The sequence below is a fragment of the Schistocerca serialis genome, chromosome 8 (assembly GCF_023864345.2).
Source record: "Schistocerca serialis cubense isolate TAMUIC-IGC-003099 chromosome 8, iqSchSeri2.2, whole genome shotgun sequence".
Classification (NCBI taxonomy): domain Eukaryota; kingdom Metazoa; phylum Arthropoda; class Insecta; order Orthoptera; family Acrididae; genus Schistocerca; species Schistocerca serialis.
Window position 1 is genome coordinate 228,606,861 of NC_064645.1, and position 19,926 is coordinate 228,626,786.

The window sequence follows — 19,926 nt, forward strand, 5'->3', positions numbered from 1 at the left end:
GTGCACAGGCACTGAAGTTCAGTAGAAAACATATTAACACATAACATAAGTGCACATGCACTGTAGTTCAGAACATATCATCAAAATAAAAATGTATATACAATATAAAAGACAAGAGTGCACATATACTGTACTTCAGAACAAATCGAAAAAATGTCTTTAGCATTTTCACAACAAATAAACATAATGGCAAAAAATCATGTCGACAAGTGACATAAATGTACTCGCACTGGAGTTCAGCGAATCGAAAAAAATGTATAACCCATGAACATAAATGATGTTAGCAAAAAAATGATCTTCACTATGTGACAAGAATTAGGATAGGAAAGGCAAGGATTGCATCATGGTTGTAGCACTTTAGATTGCACACAGCTGTTCTGAAAGTCCATATCTTTCCACAGAAGTACAACACCAAGTGACACAATTGGAAGTTCTTTTCCCATCAGAATTTATCAGCGTAGCCAAGACATTGAACTGTCGTAGTAATGTTCCATGTTTTCATTTTGGCAGTACACTAGGTACACCAAACAGTGGGACCATAATAACGCCTTCATCGCTCACGGTGGTGGACAGCATGTCGTGTCAACACCACGCTCTTACAAGGCACACCAACGTAGAATTAGTGCAAAAACCAAATATAGTGCTCCATGATCATAAGGATGGACAGGACAAATCGACATTGCAGTAATTCAGGGTAGTTAGCTCATAAGGTGAAGGACATTAAGTCACATAATATTGAGAATTACAGTAGTAGTTTGCAGCATTCATAGCCCAGTTATTGAACATTTCTGCACCATGTATGTAGTATTACAGAATAATGTTCATAAAATTAAATTATTGGCATCATGGGTAATCGTATTACAATAAACAGTGGCAGTCCTTGGCCAGTTACAAAGCATATTTAGTATGACAGAATAATGTTCATCAGAAGTCTTAATTGAAAAGGAGAGTCAATTATTGTCCTAGAATTAACATAATACATTGAGTGATACAAATTATTGGCACTCATTGGCCATTTACCAAAACATAATTGAAAACAGGAGCTAATTGATGAAATAATTAATATATAATTCATTAAGTGACACTAATTATTGGCACTCAGTGGCCATCAAGTATCGAATAGTATAAAACATTGTTCCTCATTCAGTATTATTCAGATCATTAAGAAGTCATTATTAAAAATCAGTTAATTACAATCATAGCATTAATAATCACGGGCATTATAAGTAGTCTCATTACAATAAAACATTGTTCCTCATTCAGTATTATTCAGATCATTAAGAAGTCATTATTAAAAATCAGCTATTTACAATCATAGCATTAATAATCATGGGCATTATAAGTAGTCTCATTACAATAAAACATTGTTCCTCATTCAGTATTATTCAGATCATTAAGAAGTCATTATTAAAAATCAGCTAATTACAATCATAGCATTAATAATCACGGGCATTATAAGTAGTCTCATTACAATAAACAGTGGCAGTTATTAGCCAGTTACAAAGCATTATTTTATATATATATATTTTTTTGTCTCATTAAGAAGTCATTACTCAAGTGACATACTATTCAGAGCTAATCAGTATTATTCAGAATTATCATAAACTAGTGACATTATGTGGGACTGGTAATACATTTTTTTTTTTTTTGTTAGCAATGCATTGCGTTGGGATCGATAATTTATTGCTGAGGCATAACACTATTTGCTTTTGACCTATTACTGCAAATGAGGATAGGAAACGTCATTCGTCATGAGTCAGCTGTAGCAAGGTTATGTAACAAGGTAGTATATGTGATCACATTTATAAATGATACGACACAAATGGGTAAAAAAATAAAAATGCAAGTATTAGAACAGGTATAATAAGTAACAGGTTTAGTAAGTATCATAAAAAGCTTTTCCTGGAAAAGAAAATACAAAATGGATTATTGACCTGAAAGAAGAAACATATACTATGCTGAAAAGTAGTGAACTTCGAATTAACAGGTAGTGAAATGTGTATAAAAAATGTGTTCTATAGCTGTCCTTTCCAAAACCTTCAGTCATCCTACTATGCAATATAACACCTGCTGTCAAAGCAAACTGCAACAAATACTTAAATAACTACATAGCATAAATACATAACTTCAACATTATCCTCATCTGTAAAAAAAAAAAAAACTTTATTATCCATCACTTCATTATCCATATTATCATAACTCCATTATTATCATCACCTGTAAAGAAAAACTTCATTATTCATAATAGCATATCCTTCATCATTATTCATCAGCATTCATTATCATCTGCAAAAAATATCACTTCATTACTCATTACACAACTATTCCTTATCTCTAGCATATTTCATCACTAAAACTAAGATGTGTAGTTCTGTCTGACAGCCTGCATCAATCACCTTGTATTCTGAAAGAAAAAATTAGTTAAGACTGCTATTCTACGATGAGTATAGTATATTCTTGTTAATGCTTGTTAATCCTGATCCATTTACTCTTCCTCATAAAGTTATTGCATCTTCTTTCGTTTATTCCGTAGGTGAAATTCCCATTTCTGTTGAATTTATTTCTTACATGCATCATTTCTTTCTGAAATTGATGAACAAAGATTAATGTCTTGCATTTAAATCATATACCCACTAAATAATGACTGGTTAATGGTGACACAATTAAGCATACAGCATAACATGACAGAAAAGGTAATATGTCAGAAGCATAGACAGTATTCAAAGGCAAAATGTACAGAGAATATCACAATGCAGCAAAAAAAAAAAAAAAATGTAAAACAGTCACGATGTTGAGATATCATAGGGCAAAAAATGTCAAAGTCAACTGGTGTGTGTTATATCTTAACTATTTCACAGTGCATACAAACAAAACTGGAATACAATCATACACACAAAAAAATGGAAAATGTGCACGGTCTGATGTGTAACGACAAGAAGAGCGACCTGCTAACCTTACCTTGCCGGGCACTTGCCAAGAAAAAATACGATAATCATCAGTAATTAGTCATGTGAATATAATTGCATAAGTGGTCATAAAGATTAGTAAATGGCATCATAGCATGTTACATCATAAGGTGGTTTCATTCAATAAACGGTTTAATATTTGACCAATGGTGGTTGCCTTTCGATTTTCTGGTTCTCAAAGTTTCGACGTGTACAACATTGGGGTGAGGGATGCTGCGAATCCGATATGGACCTGTGTATAGAAGTTCAAATTTACTGCACTTACCTTTTATTTTGCTGGATAAATAGTGTGTACGTACTAATATCTTCTGTCCAACGTGAAAGTCGCGGCGTGTACAAACCTGTTTTTGCTGTCTTCTCCGGCGCTCTGCGGCACGTTTGATGTTGTTCAGCGCAATGTCAATTATTTCATGGTGTCGTAGGCGACGACATTTAGGGAAGTTTACTAATTCTTTAATTTTGTTTGGTGGTTCAACGTTTTTCAGTATAACAGACGGAGATAGCATATTTGTTAACCAGTTCGTCAGGAATGCATAATAACCAATTGTTGCTGTCAGGATGAGAGCGGCGAAACAGAATGTCATTGCGTACAGTGTAATGGTTTCTAATCGTAACATTATTCTTATCTTGCCAAAGGTGTTTAATTTTTTTCCACACGTTGTCTTTATTTTGTTCTTGTGCTATGTCCTGTAATGACGATGAAATAAAGTTTTCAAATGCAACTTGCTGAATGCACGTGACACTGAAATTTGCTTTGCAGAAGTTGGTTGCTACGTCTTGCTGATTGTTGCTGAGAGAACGGGATAGTGCGTTTGCTATAACATTTTGTGTGCCGGGAATGTGAACTATTGTAAAATTAAATTCCTGTAAATAAAATTTCCATCTGCTTAATCTGTCGTGAGTGAATTTAGCCGAAAGTAAAAACTGTATCGCTCTGTGGTCTGTGTAAACGGTGGTATGTCTGCCATAAAGAAAATGGAGAAATCTCGTGAAAGCCCATACAACGCATAATGTTTCAAGTTCTGTAACAGAATAATTTCGCTCAGCAGGTGACAGAATGCGGCTTGCAAATGCGATGTTTTTAATTACTGTAGAGCCATCTTCTTCAATTTCCTGGAAAATGTGTACGCCTAAAGCGGTGTTAGAACTGTCGGTGGCAATGGAAAAATTTCTGGTAAGGTCTGGGTGCGATAAAAGTGTAGCATTCAAAAAAGCATGTTTCAGGCTCATGAATTCAGAATGTGCTTGCTTATCCCATGACCAAATAGTGTTTTTACCTGTTAATTGGCACAATCTGGGTGTGTCTAAAGCAGAGTGATGAATAAATTTACGAAAAAAAATTAATTAAACCCAAAAAACTGCGTAATTGCTTCTTCGTCGTAGGAACAGTAATGTCACGTAGAGCTTGAAGTTTTTCCGGATCAGGCGCAATGCCTTCTGCTGAAATTACGTGTCCAAGAAATCTTATAGAAGTTTTGCCAAAATGCGATTTACTGAGGTTAACTGTAAGTCCTTGTGCATGAAAAGTTTGCAACAGTTGTTCTAGAATCAGATTGTGTTCAGTCCAATTAGCTTCTGCAATAAGAATGTCGTCTACATACGTCGTAATTCTGTCCTTAATGCAAACGTGTGTCGGATGGCGTCAAAATTAATAACATTTTCGTGAAGAAGATTCTACGTGTCAAAATTATTGCTTACGTTACTGGAATATGAAACCTGTACTGTGTCTGGTCAAATTCTGTCGTACGTGCTATTATTTACGGGAGGATGCTGTGGCATTTCGACTATTTGAACTGCTCTGTTATTTCTTACTGACGTGTTACGCTATAGATGACATCTATTGTCTGTTTCATTCATGAGAATATGCTGTTGCTGATCATTTTGTTGCTGGTAGGACCGACTGTTATTAAACGTACGCTGATAATTGTGCTCGTTATTTTTACGTCTGTCATGATAGTAATTTCTATACGGCGCATTGCGATACGAGTTGAAATAGTGTGTTGTCTGTACGTAGTTATTTCTTTGCTGCCATGCGTTACTATTTGTTGGAGCTGGGACTATACGTGCACGCGGCGAAACATTAAAGTTCGGTTGACCTTGTAGACTGCATTGTTGGTTAGGTATGCTAAGCGGTTGACTTTCATGCTATTGTGGTGAAAAACATCTATTGTTGCAAAAATGTGGTTCCTGTTACTAATAATTTTACACATACTGATGATTACGATTTTATCTGTAATTAAAATTACGGCGGTAGTTGTCATTACGGGAGTGCCTAATGAAAATTGTCACTTTCGGTAAAAATTTGTCATATCCGGTTTTCAGTACATATTCTTAATCCTACATAGAGCAATAGTTAAAGAGCAGTTTTGATAGATATAAAGGATAGTAGAAGAGAAGGCAGCAGTGCAGAAAACTAAAGTTGAAACAGCACTACTACAGCTCGGGGCCCTATGCTCGCTACGGCACATATTCATTAAAGCGTAATGAATCCCCTGAGGTCAATTACGCACTGCAAATACATGTCAGCTTTTGTGTTATAGGCAATGGCGGTACAAATTCAGAAATAAATTGCTGTCTGCATGCTAATTGTTGTTTCTTCATTACAGGCAATGCTGTTGAAAGTACAAAAATAAATTGTCGTATACAGTGCAAAGCGTGTACCTGTACGCTGTCATTATTAAATTCTTTACATTTTCTTGCGGATAAAAATTGCTCGTAATCTACGTTCTCGTCACTGAATTTGAAAACACGTTCGGGTTTGTGTCTGAATCTGTTTGTCTGTGTCATTTCGTACTTCAAGTTGCGTAGCTTTTCAGATTTTAAGTCGCGTAGCTTTTCGGATTTTAATTCGCGTAGTCTCTGTAAATTGTTCACATTATACACACTGCGTGACTCTGACAAATGCTCGCAACGTGGCGGGTTCTGTGACGTATTGGTGACTGAAATAATTGTTAATTCTGTTACTTTAATACTTTCGTCAATTTGGTTGTTGTGTCGTTCACTTTTATTAACAACTTCCGTATTCACAGTGTGTGCAACTTCCAGTGACTTTAAATTAAACTCGTCGCGTATCTGTACTGCGTTTTTAGGGCATTGTTCAGTGACTGCATTAATTTCGTCTTTGTATGATTCTGTTGTGCCTACACGTGTACTACTTAATTCTTGTGCAACAGTGCCAACTTATTTATTACTGTTATTAGCACAAGCCTTAGTATCCTCACGTAATGGTTCTTTAATGTCCTGACATTGCAGGGTAACAGCTGTAATCTGCTCACTAACTTGTTTGTTCTGTCCTTTAAGGTCGTCTTGTTTTTCGTTTGTGAGTTTGAAACTTTTATCAATTGTTTCGCTAAGTTGTTTGAAATGGTTGTCCAATTTTTCATTTAAGTGTTGTTTGAGTTTTTCGTTATCTTGTTTGTTCTGTTCTCTAAGTTGTCTGAAATCTTCACTCTGTTGTTTGAAATTTTCTTTAAATTGTTTGTTATCTTCACTCTGTTGTTTGGAAATGTTATCAAATTTTTCATTAAACTGTTTGAAATTTTGCAGCAAAAATGCCATAATTGGATCCGATTCAAAATTAGCATTTCTATTCTCTGTGCTATTCAATGGTCGATCTGGAATTGTCTCGTTTTGTGTGACCATTTGGTCATTCTGTAATTTACAAAAAGTTCCGCCAGTCGGATGTACACTGTCAGTTACTATTTCGGAATAAAATGGATCCATCGTACTTTCAGTACATTGTCCATTTTCATTAGAAAAATTTGTCCGTACATTATTTGAATTTTCCAAACCGGGTGTATTAAGCTGGGCAGCGCTCATTACAACAGAGCGTCCCGCGTCATCGATTGTCGTCAAATCAACAGAGGACATAACCGAGTTCGTTTGTTCATCATTAAGACAAAAGTCATCATTAGTGATTGGAATGCACTGATTGTTAGTGAACGCAGGATTGTCATCATTGCACTGCGTGTCACAAGTCCTATCGGTAAAGTTGTTTGAGTCGGTAATTTCATTCATAATACCTCGCGATACACTATTCACAGTCTTTCGCGGCATTTTTGCAATAGTCACAATTATTCACAAAACAAATAAGCACAATGCAAAAACAACACACAAATACAACAGAGCAACGAATTGCCGTTGACCTGTAGAAAGAAAGTCACACTATTAGTAAAAGCGTTGCGCCAAATCCTAATTATATCTAAGCAAATAAGAGCAGATATCTGACTGTTTTCAAAAGACTCTCAACGAAATTCGATCCTGGCATGCGTGTCGCCAAGTGTAACCTCCCCACCGTAATTTAATACTTGAACAATATTTAATAGAATTGGGAGCCAAACGTAACCTCCCTGCAATAAAAAATCTACTGACTATGACAATTAAGTGTTTGAATCGCAATCTGACTCAAGATGTAAGCTCCCACAAAAAATATAATAAAAGATAATTCAGTGCTAATGAAACTTCAGTGACAATGAAAATTCAATTAAACCGAAATATCGGTCTTTGGCCCTGTGCAAAAAATCAGAATTAATTTCTTACCTCAGTATAACTGCATGTCAAATTTCTGCTCTTATCGTTGGCGACGGCTTGGAGGAAATGCATTGCAAATAATATATATATATATATTTTTTTTTTAAATTTAACTGAAACTTTTCTTTAAAGGAAATGGAAGGAAATCGTTGGTTCAATTAACTGGTTCTTTTGTAAAAAAATTGCTTTGAAATCAAAATTATTCTTGGGGCGATTATTGCACAAATTAGTTACAATTAATTTACGTTATTAGCTAAGGGCATTGCTGATTCATTACCTTGTTTAAAAAATAATATACCTCGTCCTAAATCTTGACCAGAATGCCATGTCGACGCCCGCCGACTCCTCACACACAACTGCACTCGACTGCTACTACCGACATACTCCACTGCTCACAGACTGCCCACTGACAGACTGTACTGCACGACGACTACTGACAGAGTACCGCTCGCAACACTCGCGCGGTCAAGCGCAGACTAACTATGATAAATGGCTCTCTGGTCAAAGATTTTATCATTCACCATCGCTGCTACGTTACATACGTGTTTCAACGAATATGTGAAAAGAAACTAAGCATCCTGGCAGAGTGAGCTAAATGAAACCTATTGATTACTGTGTGGGATGGAACTAAGTAAGCTGTTGCTATTTGTTTCTACTAATGATTCAATACAAGGCTGTGCGTCAATGATTAATACAAAACAAAGGAATATATCCTATGTCCTCTAGGCTGTTCGAAAGCTACCTGTTATTTAAAAGAGGATTTGTACCGTTGGATTTTAATAAGAAACAATGTCCCTAACGTATGATGAGTATGGCTGATGGAATTGGTTAATTTATATTCAAGTGACTTGGGATTAATTATCTATCGAAATGATGTCAAGAAGAATTCGATTCCACATATTTATTTTACAAAGGTCTACACACATGAGGAAAACTCAACAAGGTGAACGTCTTCATTCAAAATAACAAGAGAAACGAGAAGTACTAAACTGTCTCAGTTAGAAATAAGGAGTGCGTGGTGAGTCCGTAAGATACTGGGAATCATAGTAAAATAGAGGCGTTACTTCCACAGATCGTCACTGAATCGACTTTAAATGATGTAACAGAAATAACTGCGTTACCCATGGTATTAAGGAGAGGCAAGACATGCACCAGAAATAATGTACACCAGACACGTTAACAAGCAAGTCCTAGTAACTTAAGAACTGAAATAAAAAAACTAAGGATCATGACTATGGCCGTGAGACTACTCTCAGCCAACTAGAACTCGTGCTTATTTGTTGACCTATAGGAAAAGAGAAAATTATCCACACGATTCCCGTCCTCTCGTCTTATGACTCTCAGGAAGATTCAAATCAAGTATTGGCAGCTAATGGGGGTGAGGGGGATCTAGTCTTGGCGTTAGCCTGTGAGACAAATGCTCATTTCTCCCGCTGCCATTCCGATTACTTTTTGAAAGTATCTTAACTGTTCTACGGTTTTGGTAAACGCCTCTGACATCGGTATGCCTGCCAGGGCATAAGTTCCTACTTAATTAGCAGACTGACAACTTTCAACTGGCGCCAGCATGTCACTTGGAGTCGTAAACGATCGTTAATTTCTGAGCTGTCTCTTCAGTACTGGTGTCACGGCATTTGCAAGAGGCGTGTTTCCACCGTTAATCAATGTAGTATCCTCCCAGGTGCTTACTGCCGAAAACCCATGACGAAACGTTACGGGCTTCTAAAGCGATCGCCCAGGGCAGAAGCTCTCGATTGTCCACAAGGCACACCAGGCCGTCTTGCCGGAAGTGTGAAACTCAGCCATCCGAACGTTATTTCATACGAACGAAAAACTATTATTTCAATAAGAATTGACTTGCTTGTTCCTTGACCTGTTAAGAGGAGTATCAAATTGTCTATCTAGATTCTATCAAAAGGTAGTAATTACGAGGGTGAGTGTAACTGTATCTGCTCTACTTCAGCTACTCTGAAAATGCTACTTGAGTATCGGTCAAAGTGCAAACAATGAGACACATGCCACCCTCTTCGCATATTCCTTTTATCGAGCTACCTCTTTGTCGTCCGTTGTCGGATTGGAGTTTCAAATGGTTCAAATGGCTCTGAGCACTATGGGAGTTAACATCTATGGTCATCAGTCCCCTAGAACTTAGAACTACTTAAACCTAACTAACCTAAGGACAGCACAAACACCCCGTCATCACGAGGCAGAGAAAATCCCTGACCCCGCCGGGAATCGAACCCGGGAACCCGGGCGTGGGAAGCGAGAACGCTACCGCACGACCACGAGCTGCGGACGATTGGAGTTTCATATTATCTCGATAGGAAAGGAGTCAGGAGTTCAGGCACATACGGGACCAAAGAAAACACCGGCACACTTCTTTTCTAGAGGTTCGTTATATTTGCAAATATTTAATAAGTTACAAGGGCCAATGAGCAGCTCAGAAAAGAAAGAAGATATGAGAGGCATCTGACAGTTCTCTCTCCAACGTAGTAAATAATTTTTAATGATAAAAGCCACTGAAGCAATAAACGTGTCGAACTTTTGAAATGTTGTAGTTCACTCGCAGAGCACAATCAATTCCTTTGTAAGACAGATAAATTAAAGTTTGCATTTGCTCACGTGGGGCCAGCGGCCTTGCCGCAGTGGTAACATCGGTTCCCGTCCGATCACCGTAGTTAAGCGCTGTCGTGCTGGACTAGCACTTGGACGGGTGACCATCCGGTCTGCCGAGTGCTGTTGGCCAGCGGAGTACACTCAGCCCTTGTGAGACAAACTGAGAAGCTGTTTGATTGAGAAGTAGCGGATCCGGTCTAGTAAACTGACGTACGGCTGGGAGAGCCCTCCAAATCCGCATCCAGTGATGCCTGTGGTCTGAGGACGGCACGGCGGCCGATCGGTACTATTGGACATTCGTTGCTTGGTCGGGTGGAGCTTAGTTTAGCTTATTTGCTCAAGTGACGGAGCTCAGATTGTAAGCGTATTGTCATATCGCTGACTTAGTTGCGGAGTATCTTTGCGGGCAGCGCGTTTGCAGAGTCGAGCACGGGACACGAAATATTATGTTGTGTTGTGGGTAGCTCTCCATGTGAGAGGCATTGTTATTATGGAAGTTCAAGTGTTGCTACAAGTGCTATTACAGTAAAGTGATGAAATATGCAAGTGATTCAGAGGAAAGTGCTTAATGATGTAATTAAAAATAAGCAATGCCGCCGATAAGGTATTTGTGTATCCTCCCGTTGCGTGTCGCACCGTACATCAATCATCCGCCCCGTGTTCGGCCTCTCAGCATGAACTAATGTCGATCAGCAATATAGTTTACCACGAAAGTTCGTGCGTTCGGTGACTGCGTTCCGCGCCGAGGGGTATAAATGGCGCGCCCTGTCCACACCATGTACCTGATAATCCCGCAGCGGTCGTATTGTTCTGCTCCACACTGTCGCTGGCTTGCCTGAAATTATGTATTTAAATATGCAAGCGGGTTTAGGGGAGCCACTCAACGTTAAGCACAACGGGCGTGTTACAAGATTTCAGCGTCAAATTTGAAAGAAAAGATCTGTTATCTGTAAAAAGAATGAGTATCTGTTGCAGAGGGATTAATTTTCCTGACATAGTGTAATCTGGACACATTATGAAACAATACACATGGCGTGCATCTTTCGTGTCGACTACGAGACACACAGTACAGATATGGCCAGGCAAGAGACCGGTCGGCTATCTACAAGCAGTCAGAAAAATAACTAGAGTATTCCTGTAGTTGAGGCGACAAGTAACTTTTATTGTATCTGCTTTTAGAGAACTAGTGGAGACGGCCGAGAATTGTGTTTATGCTGCAGTTCGGTCGTTTCTTTTTCCGAAAATATGACCGTGTCTCATATGAGATAACCCTGACGAGATCTTCAGCTCGGTTAGAAACAATATTGGAGTTCAACTCATTTCAATTGAATTTTCAGGCTGGTAACATTAAGGAGCTCTTTTTTTGGGCACTTAGTAATGTAATGTCTAATCCTTTATATAATATTTATTTACACTGAGGTAACAGAAGTCATGTGATACCTCGGGTCGGACCTTCTTTTTCCCAGTGTAGTGCAGTAACTAGTAGTGGCGTGGATTCCACAAATCATCTGAAGTCCTCAGGAGAAATATTGAACGATGTTGCCTCTACAGCCGTCATACTTGCGGACGTGTTGCCAGTGGAGAATTTTGTGCACGAACTGACCTCTCGATTATGTCCCATAAACGTTCGATGGGTTTCATGTCGGGTGATCTGGGTACACAAATCATTCGCTCGAACTGTCCAAGCCGGCCGCTGTGGCCGTGCGGTTCTAGGCGCTCCAGTCGGGAGCCGCGCTGCTGCTACGGTCGCAGGGTCGAATCCTGCCTCGGGCATGGGTGTGTGTGATGTCCTTAGGTAAGTTAGGTTTAAGTAGTTCTAAGTTCTAGGGGACTGATGACCACAGCAGTTGAGTCCCATGGTGCTCAGAGCCATTTGAACCATTTTTTTGAACTGTCCAGAATGTTCTGCAAAACAATCAATACGCTCGTCGTACGTCCAGCATGGATTTCTGTCGCTATTTGAAGGAGTCTTGCTTGTCTGTTAGCAATGACAACTCTACGCAAACGCTGCTGCTCTTGGTCGTTAAGTGAAGGCCATCGGCCACTGCCTTGCCGTGGTGAGAGTAATGCCTGAAATTTTGTATTCTTGGCACACTCTTGAGACTGTGGTTCTCGGAATATTGAATTCCCTAACGAATTAAATGTCTCACGCGTCTAGCTCGAACAACTATTCTGCGTTCAAAGTCTGTTAATTTCCGTCATGTAGCTATAATAACGTAGGACGCCTTTTCACAAGAATCCTCTGAGTAAAAATGACAATTACTCCAATGCGCTACACTTTTATATCTTGTGTACACCATACTGCCGCCATCTGTACGTGTGTATATCGTTGTCCCATTACTTCTGTCACAGTGTATTTATTGCTTTCTTTTAGCCTTTTATCTAGATACAGGGACAGACAATATTTTCCACCTTAGTTAGTATGTGCGAATACAGCACAATTTCAGATGAGTTGTGGTGTATAAGATCGAGAAAACTCATAAAATTACAGCTCAAAAAAGATAACATAAATAATTTTTTAAAATCTTCTTACGTATGGTAGCTTACCATTTGTGCAGTCGTAAGCATCGATTGCACACCGACCAGCGCAGCGCCGCGAAACAGCATCAAAAATGCGCTGACCCGTGCGCCAACGGAAAGAGCGGGCAGCAGGAAGCCAGAGTTCAGCGCCACCTGTCAGCCCTGACTTAACCAGCCACCCATCGTTGGTCGGCCCGAGTTCGGTCGCAGACTTCGAAAGCATCAGTACTGAATGACAGGAAGACGTTACTTATCCTGCATTCCACAAGTAGTTGAGCCGTGCGCGGCTCGTCTTCATGCCGTTTCTTGCTTGACAGCTTCTCTTTACGGAACTGTTGCCTCGTTTCTTATTGATTTACTGGCGTCACTAGGTTGCTGGCTTGCCTGCCCGTGAGTGGCAGCAGCAGCGCATATCGATAAGAACACTGTCGTATTATCTTTGAAGCGACCGCTAGTATTTCCGGCTCGTCGTGTGTCAGGGGTTCACTCGGGACGCAGTGCCAGTGAGCTCCGGACAGCCAGTACTTGCCGACCGCTTGCGACACGCATTCAGTGTCGGACGGAAGGATACTGGAGCGGGAACGATCGTTGGTTGGTCGTCCGGCCGGTCGCCTAATCGGGTGACGTGTTCAAAAATGGTTCAAACGGCTCGGAGCACTATGGGACTCAACATCTGAGGTCATCAGTCCCCTAGAACTTAGAACTACTTAAACCTAACTAACCTAAGGACATCACACACACATCCATGTCCGAGGCAGGATTCGAACCTGCGACCATAGCGGGGAGACGTGTGTTTGGTCTTTTCACCGTTTCTGGGCCTCGTCAGTTGGTCATCTTGCCGGACGTGGGTCGGTTCCCTCCTTGTACAGAGATGTCCGGTGGCCAATGGCCAAGGACTTGAGTGGGGACGACCTTGGTTAGTCATTCGGTCGGTCGTCTCATCGGACGAAGTATATTTGGTCGCAGACCGCTTCGGGTTCTCTGTGTGTGTCGAGTTGTCATTTGTCCTGTTTGTTCCACAGTGATTGCTTTTACAGATTGTTCGAGTTCTTGTGGAAATTTTTTCGTGGGACTGTGTCTAGTTTGTGTAATTTAGACTGAGCAGTTATGTAAATGCTGTCAGCGTACTGGAGTAGGCAGTCGGTCGGTTGGGACAGTGCAGCAAGGAAGTCTCCGCGGCGAGGGCATTAGCGTAGTGTTCCGCAGTGTGTTTTTCCTCGCCGTGTTGACACTGTCAGCACCGCGTGTAGTTTGACAGCCTTTGGTGTTGTTCATATGTTTGAGTGGTTATTGTATCGTGACTGTATTTAGACGCCAATTTTCAAGACATAGTGCTGCTGGTGTCTTCGTCCTCACTGATTTTTCCGTTGTCGTGCTGTTGGTCAGGCGGAAGGGAATTGATAAGGTTGTTTGTCGGTCCTTCAGCCGTCCCTGGGTCGGGTTGGCATACGATTATTTAGCATTATACCTGGCTGCCTGTCCACCTAAACTTATGTTAGAGTTACCTCCTCAGGCCGACTCTTGGAGACTTCTGAGCACCACTGTTCTGTTGTTTTAGATTGTGATTTTCTTTTAGTCTCAAGTACTGTGCGAGGTCTTCAGCCGTTTATTAACTTAGTTTGTTTTAATGTTAAGATGAGACCTTCAGCCGTCTTAAATTAAAACTTTGATGGTTCTTTCTTAAACATTTTTTTTTTTAAAAAAAGGGGATTTTACCCATTGGAAATCATTATTATCCAGGCCTTAAGCCTTGAGTTGTTCTATCTTCAGTATGTGGCCTTCAGCCGAACTTTACGTGAAATATTTTAAGATATGGCCTTTAGCCGTCTTAAATTAAAATTTGAAAAATCGCCTGTTTTAAAACATTGAAAATATTTTTCTCTATCCGAAATTCTTTTCATCCAGGCCTTAAGCCTTGAGTTGTTCTATCTCTAGTGTGTGGCCTTCAGCCGAGTTTTTATGTAAAATTTTGTAACTAAGGCCTTCAGCGGAGTGTATTCCTTAAGGGAATTTTAATAACTTTTCTTCAGGTCTTCAGCTGTATTGTTTTTGACTGCTTTTAAGGGCATGTGTGATTCAGTGTTTTAGGAAAATTAAGTTTGTATGTTTTGTGCAACTAACAGTAATTGATTTTGGCCCCTTTCCACAACTATAACCTGATCCGCTCTGTCCTGCGAACCCAGATTTCAGTAGTAATAGTGAATACATGTAATTGCATGTAGGAGGCACAAGAAGTTAAGTTTCTTTTCTTTTTAGAAGTAAATTATTCAATTAATCTTAAAGTGTTATCTATAGATAACAGAGCACCTGTTAATCAGATGCAGCATTTCATTGACGTCTCCGGTGCTCATACTGAACAAATTGTGCAAGTAGTGATTAATAATGAAATCAATACTATGCCTTTCTCACTTGTTTGACCTTTCTGCCCACTTCCTGTTCCTAATCTATCACATATGGAAACATTTCTATACGTATTTCTTGAGTTTACAGCGCTAGATTTGCTCTTGGTGGCCAAAATTAGAACTAATTTTTTTCAGTCTAAAGCGGTTCCGCAATAACACATTAGAATATCAACCAAGTTTCGCTGTCATACGATAGCAACGGCCCACACTGGCTTTTCCAAAACTGTTTCACAGAGGAAGACTGCACTGTAATTCCTTCTCTAGATTGTCGCACAGATAACAAAATGGTAGGAATCAAAATAGACGACAGAGGGATAGAGAAACAATTAAAATCGCTCAAAAGAGGAAAGGCCGCTGGACCTGTTGGGATACCAGTTCGATTTTACACAGAGCACGCGAAGGAACTTGCCCCCCTTCTTGCAGCGGTGTACCGTAGGTATCTAGAAGAGCGTAGCGTTCCAAAGGATTGGAAAAGGTCACAGGTCATCCCCGTTTTCAAGAAGGGACGTCGAACAGATGTGCAGAACTATAGACCTATATCTCTAGCGTCTACCAGTTGTAGAATTTTGGAACACGAATTATGTTCGAGTATAATGACTTTCAAAAAATGGCTCTGAGCACTACGGGACTTAACATCTGTTGTCATCAGTCCCCTAGAACTTAGAACTACTTATACCTAACTAACCTAAGGACATCACACACATCCATGCCCTAGGCAGGATTCGAACCTGCGACCGTAGCATTCGCGCGGTTCCGGACTGCGCGCCTAGAACCGCTAGACCACCGCGGCCGGCTGTAATGACTTTTCTGGAGACTAGAAATCTACTCTGTAGAAATCAGCATGGGTTTCGAAAAAGACGATCGTGTGAAACCCAGCTCGCGCTATTCGTCCACGGGACTCGGAGGGCCATAGACACGGGTTCACAGGTAGATGCCGTGTTTCTTGACTTGCGCAAGGCGTTCGATACAGTTCCCCACAGTCATTTAATAAACAAAGTAAGAGCATATGGACTATCAGACCAATTGTGTGATTGGATTGAAGAGTTCCTAGATAACAGAACGCAGAATGTCATTCTCATTGGAGAACAAAGAGTGATTTCAGGTGTGCCACAGGGGAGTGCCGTAGGACCGTTGCTATTCACATTATACATAAATGACCTTGTGGATGATATCGGAAGTTCACTGAGGCTTTTTGTGGATGATGCTGTGGTATATCGAGAGGTTGTAACAATGGAAAATTGTACTGAAATGCAGGAGGATCTGCAGCGAATTGACGCATGGTGCAGGGAATTGCAATTGAATCTCAATGTAGACAAGTGTAATGTGCTGCGAATACATAGAAAGAAAGATCCCATATCATTTAGCTACAATATAGCAGGTCAGCAACTGGAAGCAGTTAATTCCATAAATTATCTGGAAGTACGCATTAGGAGTGATTTAAAATGGAATGATCATATAAAGTTGATCGTTGGTAAAGCAGATGCCAGACTGAGATTCATTGGAAGAATCCTAAGGAAATGCAATCCGAAAACAAAGGAAGTAGGTTACAGTACGCTTGTTCGCCCACTGCTTGAATATTGCTCAGCAGTGTGGGGTCCGTACCAGATAGGGTTGATAGAAGACATAGAGAAGATCCAACGGAGAGCAGCGCGCTTCGTTACAGGATCATTTAGCAATCGCGAAAGCGTTACGGAAATGATAGATAAGCTCCAGTGAAAGACTCTGCAGGAGAGACGCTCAGTAGCTCGGTACGGGCTTTTGTTGAAGTTTCGAGAACATACCTCCACCGAGGCGTCAAGCAGAATATTGCTCCCTCCTACGTATATCTCGCGAAGAGACCATGAGGATAAAATCAGAGAGATTAGAGCCCACACAGAGGCATACCGGCAATCCTTCTTTCCACGAACAATACGAGACTGGAATAGAAGGGAGAACTGATAGAGGTACTCAAAGTACCCTCTGCACACACCGTCAGGTGGCTTGCGGAGTATGGATGCAGATGTAGATGTAGGTGAGTAGCTGCACTTTAACTGTCCCCATCCAGTATTTTCTGTTGCCTTCTGTTGCCTGCGACGTTACTTCCATCGCTGGAAAGCTTAACACAGTGTCAGAATAGTTCTGTATAACCTCGTCGAAGAAAAAATTACGTCTGCGATGCTAGTGACAGTTTCTTTCATTTTGGTTTTAGTCGCGGAACCACTGTTCGCCAAGAAACAGAAGTGCAGGAGGAGGTGAAAAACTGGCTGACAAGTCACGTCTGTAGAAAGGATGAGGAATTTATTCCTCCGCCAAAAGCCGTGATTAATGGCTGTGCTGCAACAAAGGTATGCGGTTGTGGACTATCGTGAATTAATAAGCATGGCGCGTTATTTAGGGGGACACAGTTATTGTAGAATATCACAAGTCACATTTCTGTTGGTCGTGGTAGTCTAGGACATAAGATTTATGCGCAACACGACTTGGGAATTTGTATGTTACGAAGTATAATAAGCCTCAAATTCTAATTACTAGACCAATCAACACGTGGATTGCTCTTTGATCCCAGGAGCTGAGCGCCACCCAATATCTCGTGCCTAGTGCAAATATACGTACTGATCACCTTCAGCATTCCATTTGACCAGGAAGTCTAGTGCAGCATACAAGTGTTTCATTTCCTGTTCTGCTCTCAAAAGTACGGGTGCCCAACGAGTGCACATTCTTCTAATTTCAATGTTAGTTTCTTTCATTTCACGTACAACTGCTTGTGAAGTTTTAGGAAAAAAAAAAACATCGACCGTTCTATAAACCGTAGCATTTGACGCACGCCAGCTCAGTTATTCATCATGAGAATTCCCACGTCTTGATTTAAGCATTACCACTCACTTAGAGACGAATGCTTCAAGGGTTACCACTTTCCCAAAACCTTAAGAGATTTGCTGGCCAAAGTCAGCCGCTGTCATTTTTCCGCATTAAAGAAATGAATCGTTTCTGATATTTCTAATGAGATGCAAATTTCAACCGTGTTTAGTTTAATGCAGCCACGAATCAGCGCCCGTAGTCAACTCACAACTAAGTAGAAACAACATAAGATCCCATCCTGATGGGAACGACAGCTGCACATGGAACGACAGCTGCAATACAGTATAACCAAGATCCATTTATAGAACCAACTTATTTTCCGACCATCTGTCTTACATGAGGCTAATATTTTCGACAATTTTTATCCTCCTCATCGGAGTTCTGCATGGGACTTCAGAATTAGGTTTTACAGTTAAGAAATGACGAAAAGTACAGGGTGTTTCAAAATTGATATACGGGTTTTAAGGCTTTGTAGCACATCTTACATTCACCTTACAATTATAAATAACATACCAAATAAAACAGAAACACATACAGTTTTTCTTACAATCATTCAGGGTGAACACCAATCACACATCGAGTCGATGGGCGATCAGTGTGTCAGGAGTAACTGTTGCAATAACACTGTTTCTACAGTCGGATAGATCAGCTGGTATTTGAGGCACATACACAGATTGAAACTAAAGAAACTGCAAAAAGGTGGAAATTTAAGGAGATGGGACCTGGATAAACTGAAGGAACCAGAGGTTGTACAGAGTTTCAGGGAGAGCATAAGGGAACAATTGACAGGAATGGGGGAAAGAAATACAGTAGAAGAAGAATGGGTAGCTCTGAGGGATGAAGTAGTGAAGGCAGCAGAGGATCTAGTAGGTAAAAAGACGAGGGCTAATAGAAATCCTTGGGCAACAGAAGAAATATTGAATTTAATTGATGAAAGGAGAAAATATAAAAATGCAGTAAATGAAGCAGGCAAAAAGAAATACAAACGTCTCAAAAATGATATCGACAGGAAGTGCAAAATGGCTAAGCAGGGATGGCTAGAGGACAAATGTAAGGATGTAGAGGCTTGTCTCACTAGGGGTAAGATAGATACTGCCTACAGGAAAATTAAAGAGACCTTTGGAGAAAAGAGAACCACTTGTATGAATATCAAGAGCTCAGATGGCAACCCAGTTCTAAGCAAAGAAGGGAAGGCAGAAAGGTGGAAGGAGTATATAGAGGGTTTATACAAGGGCGATGTACTTGAGGACAATATTATGGAAATGGAAGAGGATGTAGATGAAGATGAAATGGGAGATAAGATACTGCGTGAAGAGTTTGACAGAGCACTGAAAGACCTGAGTCGAAACAAGGCCCCGGGAGTAGACAAAATTCCATTAGAACTACTGATGGCCTTGGGAGAGCCAGTCATGACAAAACTTTACCATCTGGTGAGCAAGATGTATGAGACAGGCGAAATACCCATAGACTTCAAGAGGAATATAATAATTCCAATCCCAAAGAAAGCAGGTGTTGACAGATGTGAAAATTACTGAACTATCAGTTTAATAAGTCACAGCTGCAAAATACTAACGCGAATTCTTTACAGACGAATGGAAAAACTGGTAGAAGCCGACCTCGGGGAAGATCAGTTTGGATTCCGTAGAAATGTTGGAACAGGTGAGGCAATACTAACCTTACGACTTATCTTAGAAGAAAGATTAAGAAAAGGCAAACCTACGTTTCTAGCATTTGTAGACTTAGAGAAAGCTTTTGACAACGTTAACTGGAATACTCTCTTTCAAATTCTGAAGGTGGCAGGGGTAAAATACAAGGAGCGAAAGGCTATTTACAATTTGTACACAAACCAGATGGCAGTTATAAGAGTCGAGGGGCATGAAAGGGAAGCAGTGGTTGGGAAAGGAGTGAGACAGGGTTGTAGCCTCTCCCCGATGTTAATCAATCTGTATATTGAGCAAGCAGTAAAGGAAACAAAAGAAAAATTCGGAGTAGGTATTAAAATTCATGGAGAAGAAGTAAAAACTTTGAGGTTCGCCGATGACATTGTAATTCTG

The 19,926-nt window shown here is 40.3% G+C and overlaps 1 pseudogene; it reads left to right on the plus strand.

Annotated features, from left to right (window-relative positions):
• The first annotated feature begins 10,123 nt into the window (after window positions 1-10,123).
• On the plus strand, window positions 10,124-10,241 carry LOC126417893 (5S ribosomal RNA; annotated as a pseudogene).
• Window positions 10,242-19,926: the final 9,685 nt, after the last annotated feature.